Genomic DNA, 8,264 nt, shown 5'->3' with positions numbered 1-8,264 from the left:
ATGCCAGTAGAGTCGGTAGAGAAATGTGCAAAGGCAATAGTTGAAAGCGCCAGGCGTGGGGACAGATACTTGACGGTGCCGTCGTGGATGGAGACCACCATACTTTGGAAGGTCTTTTGCCCTGAGATTATGGATGGGTGGAACCGGTTCATGATATTAGGGCCTGGATCTTCTTACAGGGATTCACCTAGCAAGAAGATACTCCGACGTAGTTAATGAAATCAAGCAGCTTCTTCTCCCTTGATGTCGAATATATAAAGAACTTAATTTAAATAGAAGTTTCTGTTTTTCCATAAGTTAAATCATACAAACTATACATTTGAAATCAATTAGCAGCTGTCTTTGTTCTTCTAACCAGTTTTCTTCTCAAAATTTGTCAATGGATCCATGTAAATACATGCCTTGTTTCTTTCATGTTGCCGTTGCAATGAAGTGAAGCTCCATGGATCCTTGGTTTTTATGCAAAACAAAGGATCATGGATTCCAATACGAAATTTGAAAACCAGTTGTAGTTGTAACATGCAGGCAATTAAGGGGATATCTCAATGGGATCCGATGACCGGTGCTCTGGTGTTCGAGGAGGAGGCTTCAATCTTCTAAGAAGCAACCGTGCATCAGATGCAGAACAGCCTTGGGTCATCTCCTTGGCAATTGGAAAGAGATGATGTTTTGTTTATTTCTACAAGCATCATTCCCTGGAGAATAACATTTTTGCACATAATGATAGAAGTACCCAACAATAAAACCAATCATTTACAAGAGCTAGGGTGTAAATAAGACATTTTGTGCTCGCGATCAAGCATCTTAATGTTCAATTTGAGCAACTCACAAGCTTAAACGAGTTTTTTTAGTTATAATATTTAAACTATTAACTACTATACCCTTAATGTATATGAACGCACTAAAACCTTCGAATCCTAAATTTGTTGTTAAACTATAATATTTCTGTATATAAAACAAGTTCAAACTTGAGCTTGAGTAAATTAATCATGTGAATGAGTACAAACTTATTTTGTGTTTTAGCTCCTAACAATTGACAGCCAAATGTAAAACCTTTAACCTATAAAAGTTGAAAAAAATAAAAAAATGGCTAAAAGCTGAAATGCTCATAATCTCCTTCATACACTACTTTTTGTTGTCTGAAGAAAAGAGCAGAAGTGACCTCCTGGGGAGAATGATATTCCTTCTGCACAACTGGAATTCAGAAATACCACCATATTTAAGTTCTCAAGTTGGCAGTAAAATCATAGCATTGCAGGTAAAAAGGGCATAAGACCTACAAAAAGGTTTTTAGAAAGAGAAGAACATTGAGGATTGATGCAAATTAGCAAGTCAATATTGAGAGTAAAAGAGAAAATCATGTTTCTCCTATTGCTTTACAAAATCAGGTTGTGTTGCTTCAGCATAAACTTACATTGTGATCAATAAGATCTCGGAGATGAGACTGCCATCATCAACATAACACAGCAGCTCGTAATGTCCTTTGCTTATACCGGAATCCCTTGACACCAGTCAAAAAGCACTACAAAAATATTTCATAAAATTAAGAAAAATTTCAGAAGATAAGATATTAGAAACCAACTAAAAATATGATGCAAGGCGATTCTAAACTAATCCTGGGTTATCCATTTTAAAATCGCTAGACAAATCTTGAATGCTAAAATATAAGTCATCAAAGATGAAAAAGTATTAGAAATAGGAAACTACGGATACCTTAATTTTCCCTGTACATGTGTAGCTTTATCTTTAATGGCAGCCCACTTGGCTGACAAACTAGCAAGTATGTAAAGGGTACTTCTCGGTCTCCAGACAGTATGAGAGGATGCTCAACCACATCAACCATATGGATGAGCTCATTCATCTGGAACAATACTTGAATTCGAGTTTGATGCAGCATGTTCTCTGCTAATGGGAACACTATCAATATGCATCCTCTCAACACCAAAGCAACATCAGATGATGAATTAGGCACAGCATTCGCCCCACCCACATGAGCAGTAGGATTCTCTGTATCTTAGAGTAACAGTGCTAGATGAAACCAAAGTAGCACCTGCAATGTATGGATATACGGAAAAGAAGAAAATTGTCATAGAAATCAATCAAATAGTCCTCAATTGCCAAATCACCATATAAAATTTCATGTGCTTCAAATTTCTCATACTAATTCATGTAACTCATAATTTTAAGTAAGTGATGAAACAACAGGTGCAAAACAATTAGGGTGTATCACCAACTAAAAGTATTTAAGAGAAGTCCAAGCAAAAGAAGTCTCTCACTTCTTCAACGAGAAATGTCAACCTCCAGTTCTTAAACTCAAGTGAAGCAGTAAATGCTTAACTCTTAAGAGTTAATATATTTAAGCTGCCTGTAGTTGTCAAAGATCAGGCAGAAAGAACGCAAACTACGAGGGAAAGATCTCTTTTTATCCCACTATTTTCCATCTTATTTCTGCTCTATAGGACTTCTCAAATATTACTATACATAAAAAGGCATTGATCAACATCTCCCCTCAAAATTACATTTATAACAAACATAAACAGCATGCAACCAACTTTTTGTGTACTCATTTTTTTCTTTTTTACTTTGGAAAGTCAACCCGTTGCATTTGATTTAAAAAACAAACAAATAATAAACAACCTCTTTCATCTGTCCGAAGAGGAGCTGAATTTTGAGATATTAAATTGTTAGTTGGCTCAACAGCATTAACACCATTTGGTGGCCATGCAGCAAGAGTTGCTCTAGTTGCTAAAGGAGGAACCACTCCTGACTTTGTTCTGCATAAGATAGAGAGAAAAGAGGACTCGCAACAATGAAACATTCATTATTCAAAGTAAATTTTTGGGGCTCATCATTCATTCATAATCTGTAAGATCATTCCAAGTTTCAAACAGTTTAAATAGCAATCATTAAACTACAAACACACAATTCTGAACTAGAAACTAAATACTCCTTACTGTACACCTTTAAGGCCAATATCTTTTGATTTTGATTATGATAACATAAAAACATTTGTAATGCACATGAAACGAAATGGTAGATACATTCTTGGAATTCAATAATACCTTTTACCCTAGGTGGCTTGTTTACTTCAGTAACAAGACGCTGTCGTGCTGCTTCTAAGTCCTCAACCACTCCCCTAGAATTTGTAAACTTTCAGGGACCAGCACAATAAGCCCATGTCGTATATGTACATTACAGATAGCAACCTACAGAATAAAAGATATAACCTGAGTACATCAAAGCTTTGGAGATCAATAGGACTTATAGGTTTTAGTTTATGGGTTGACATGAATAAATGTTTCAGTGGCAAACCAATAAGGGCTAATCTAAGTGTTGTACTAACAGTAAAGGAAAAGAGACTTGCCCAACAAATTAAGCAGTTTGGACAGCAACTCATTGCGAGAAACAGTAATGAATCATTCGACTGAAAATTAAAGGTATGTCCCATCATACAAATCAAGATAAAAACGTTGCAGAACAATGTAAAAGAAACTCTTTCTTAGAAAATGGGAATTTTTATGGATCCTTTACAATTTATGAAGTAGAGGTAATATTCTCTTGACATGAATTGATGAGACAGCATAGCTTGTCTTCAAGTAGCCATGCAAACAACTTATATCCAATGTCACACACCATCACCCTGTAAATATAGAAGAAGATTTTAAAAGATCCGTATATGACCAAATTGTTAAGTCAAAAGTCAGAAACTAAGACCAAAAGCTGTCAAAATGTCATTGATTCAAATTCATGCATCCAAATCATGTGAAGATCATGCAACCGCTGGTTACCCTTCTGAAAGGGACTCTCTAAACATATTATGGACGGGAACTATTTACCCATATGATTTATCTTGTAAAGTGACATTGTCTCAATCTGTTACGTATTAGATTTCCCATGGTCTTATATTGAAGTTGAGCCCCTCCACCTATTACCGATTAGTTTTAGCTAGGATGTTTAACATGGCATCAGAATCCTGGTTTTGTTCTGTTGTTTTTTTCCTACCTAACCTCATGTGAGGTCTTGACGAACCCTGATGAAGTTGTGCACATATAGACCATGTGAGCTACACGTGAGGGGGAGTGTTTAAGTGGCATTATCCCACATCTCTTAAGTATTAAATTTTAGTTAAGCCCCTCCGCTTATTATTAGTTGTTTTCAAGTTGGACTCTTAACATATCTCAAGCATAATAAGATCATCAATATTGAAACTAGCATTCCCTATTAGAAATACCACACAAAAATCAGCAATAGCACTAGAGAAGAACCTTTAATCCAGCAGGAGCCAAAACTTGAAGATCTTTAATAGGTCTGTATTCCATGCCAAACACACGTTGAACACCATCTGTCATGGATAACTTAAGGCACCTCTTAATCCCAGAAGGTGTCTCCTGATACCTTCCTTTGAGCGGACAACTGATATTTACGATTTCATCAACCTAGAAAGATACAAATTCAACATGAACAAAGATTTGCAACATCAAAGCATTCATTTATATAATATTTTGAATATTTGGTGTCCTTATGACCGAACCTGCAAGACAAAGGGTCCTTTGAGATCAACAAGGTGCATTGAATCAACATTTGACGGAAGAATACCGCCTCCGGAATAATTCATATCAGAAAACAAGAATTGTTGAAAGCAAAGCTTAGCTTTTGCAGAAACATCGAGAAACGAAAAACTAGGGACCGAGCTCTCTAGTCCTTGTACGCAAGATCCAGCCATTCTCTCCTTAATTTGAGTCCCATTCTTAAAAGAAAGTCCCCAATCGGAGAGCCAGAGCTTTCAACTGATGTAACCGGTGCAGCCATTTCCTCCGCCGGAGGAGAGGAGGAGGAGAAGGAGGAGTGAAACTTTCATGGACATCGACGAAATCGTCGTCGGAGATTGGAAGTGGTTCGTCGGGGTTAGGGTTAGTAGGAGATACAGTCACGGACTGGTTAGTGACGGCGGAGCTTTCATTTGCAGGTTCGTTTTCTAGTTGTTTTTGTGGTGGTGATGGTTCTTCGTCTTCTTCATCGGAGGAGCGGTGCAGTCTTAGTCGTCTTCTCGCCATTGACGTTGAAATTTGTGGGGATTTTAGATTTTCCCTCCACTGTAAAAATAATAGGGGTGGGCGGCGGGCGGGAAATTTGGGGTTAAATGGAGACCCGTATTAGATACCGACCCGAATTTTCTGCCCGAATTAGAGTGGGCTGCCCAATTTATTAAATTTGGGCCTATGACTCGTCGAGTGCTTAATGGAATCAAACATCACAATTTTGGAGTTTGGACCCACAGTTGTAATAAACATGATTAACACTGGAAATTTGAGACCCCTGCCTGCATAAAAAGAGAAAGATGTTGGATTTAATTGAATGATGACGGATGTCGAGATGGAGAAGCAGTCATCCAAAGATTTTGGTGGTGTGTCGTGGAAAAGAGTGTGGTGGTAATAGCACTCGGTTCTTGAATCGAGCGCATAATTTGATTGACAAAAAGTATAGGGATGCAATGATAGGTCGATTGTACTTATCAGGAGAATTAATTGATCTAGACAAAAGCTTCCCTATGGAGGGACCATGGATAATTTATGGGAGTTACTTCACCGTTCACCTATGGAGTTGGGATTTTTCTACTAAAGAACAACACCCCCTCCCATGTTGTAGTTTGGGTGAGATGACTTCATGAACAAGTTGTGAAAATTGACTATAACACTACAGTGGATAAAAGGGTGCCTTCGAATTTGATTGAATACAAGGGATTGCCGACCATTTGCCATGTTAATGAATGAAAAGGGTGATAATCAAGATCAACCGTGCCAAGCAATTTGACCCTGGACAGTAACTATGAGCATGAGTAATCATACTAATTTCGTTTTGAGAGTCATGTAATGGTAAAGGGAGCATGAGTAAGGTGACCCAACAGGATCTTTTATTCGTCAACCTAGATGATGTGTTTAGATATGAGAGTACAATTTGAAAATAATATTTGATTTAATCAGGAGGAGTTTTTTTCAATTAAAGTTTTCTATGTTTGTTATATAAAAAGGATAAGATTGTTAACTTTAATTTTTAATTGTTTGATATAATAAATAAATTATAATTTTTTAATTATATTTTTAATTTAATTCGACTACACTTAAATTATTCATAAGAGTTATAAAATTCAAAAAATAAATTTTCAAATGTCCTAGACTTGTTATAAAATTTTTTGTCCTTCTACAAATATTTTGAGGATTTTTAAAGTAAATTTGAGGCTATGTATCATTATCTAGACATGATCTATTGGTACATGATAAGCCAATAACCAAAATTACAAAATAAGGGTCAATGTATTAATACTTGCCTGAAGGTACATGCCTTACATGCATTGAAACTTGGCAAGCCAATGGCAAAAATTACCAAATAAGGGAGCACGGTATCAATATTAACTCTCATAAGTATCGATACTTGCTAATGAGGTACCAAAACCTCTCTTCTTGGTTCCGATACTCACGAAGCTCTAACAATTATATTTTCTTTAAGTACCTTTTATGGTTTCGATTCATGACCCTGCAAACTACATTAAATTCGTAAATTTAATGTCTCCAACAGTAGAAACTCTCTCCAACAGCTCCATACATCTCCAAATCAATAAGAGAGTAAATATAATTGAAATATACTCAAACAAAGACAATAAAAAAGCTTACAAAGTTTGAGCAAAAATCCAATTTTTCTTTGTTATACTCATGTTCTTCTACAAAAACTTGTTGAGCCTATTCATTGTATATTTTGCTTTTGAGAGGTTTTCATTTATTCTTGATTTTATTTTCATTTTTGAGGATTTATTTAAGGGGGAGTAATTCCATCTTACCTATTCAAAAGATAAAATCTTCCAATGATTATACCTTCTCTTGAAACATACCAATTATCAATTAGTGAATGAGGGAATCCAAAAGTTGATGTTGTGGTATCTTATATATGTATACACGGTAAGATATAAATATATATAGGTGATATGAAATATATATTAAATCTCTTGTCAATACCTATTTGATATGTGTTTAAACCATGTTGCCCTCATCCACACCCTTAATAATAATACATCTTTTTACTCATTATTTTATATTAATTCTTAACATTTTCATTTTATTAGATTTTAACATCTCTTTGTAATTTTGAATATTGTTCCTAATATCAGTGCTCTATGCACAATTCTTGCTCAATATCAATACTACCTATAGTTTTTTAGGTTAATTTCTTGCAACAGTATTATTACTAACAAGTATTGGGTGTAATGATAAAATAATTATACTCTCAAAAATAAATTCAAATTTAAATTTTAAAGACGATATTATTGGAAACGATACCTACAAACTTTAAATATAAATTATAAAATAAAAATAAATAAAATAAAATAAAACCCAAAAGAGTGGCTGTCTGGCAGGACAAATAGCATCAGAATAACCCAACAACAACAACAAGATCCATATCTTTCCTAGTTAAGTAATTGTAGTAAAGCATATGCATATGGAATTGTGGGAAGTGGGTTGGCTTGTTATGGCCTTTGTGCTTATCTAAGATTGGCAGATGGATTTGGAAATACAATGCCAACACGTGGGGATAACATAGCACCGATTAGCAATTATAATCCAAACGTTGAGCCTTCATTGGTTAACACTTCACTAATCCATGGGGGAGAAAGTGGCCAAATGATGCCCCCGTTGGTGTTTTTTGGTGGATCCAAAAGTTAAAGCACACAATACTATTATAAACCATAATGGGGTTGCCTCATAGATGGAGAATCTCCATTAATATATATTCATATACCTTTCATCTCTAATCTTGTGCTCTTTTCTTCAACTTTATTGGTTTATCACATGGACCCTCCATTATTATTTGGGGATCATTAAGGAACTCTTATACTTAATTATATTTTAACTATAGTTTTAGTCTTTTTACTATGTTAAACTTGATATAATTTGCTCTTTTTACTTTGATAATATTATTAGTAGATCCAAATTGATAACACATTTAGTTGTAGTTGTTGTTAAGGTGATGATATAACCATTTAGCTGATATGTAAATCTGTTATTGGTTGAACATGGCTAATTGAATTTGGATATATTAATAGCACTATAAAAATAAAAGAATCAAATCACGTCAAACTAGAGTAGAGGGATTAAATCGTAAAGTTTAGTATAATAGAGGGACTAAAACATAATTAGACCAACATATTCTCTTTTCTCGCTATAAATATGTAATGAGACCTGCTGTTTTTTGTTGTAAGGAGCGACAAAGGGTGT

The 8,264-nt window shown here is 35.0% G+C and overlaps 1 pseudogene; it reads right to left on the bottom strand.

Moving 5' to 3' along the window:
• Nucleotides 1-208: 208 nt before the first annotated feature.
• Nucleotides 209-5,366, bottom strand: LOC121232317 (recQ-mediated genome instability protein 1-like; annotated as a pseudogene).
• Nucleotides 5,367-8,264: the final 2,898 nt, after the last annotated feature.

This window comes from Gossypium hirsutum, chromosome A07, assembly GCF_007990345.1.
Source record: "Gossypium hirsutum isolate 1008001.06 chromosome A07, Gossypium_hirsutum_v2.1, whole genome shotgun sequence".
NCBI lineage: Eukaryota > Viridiplantae > Streptophyta > Magnoliopsida > Malvales > Malvaceae > Gossypium > Gossypium hirsutum.
This window is presented reverse-complemented; position numbering and strand designations above follow the sequence as displayed.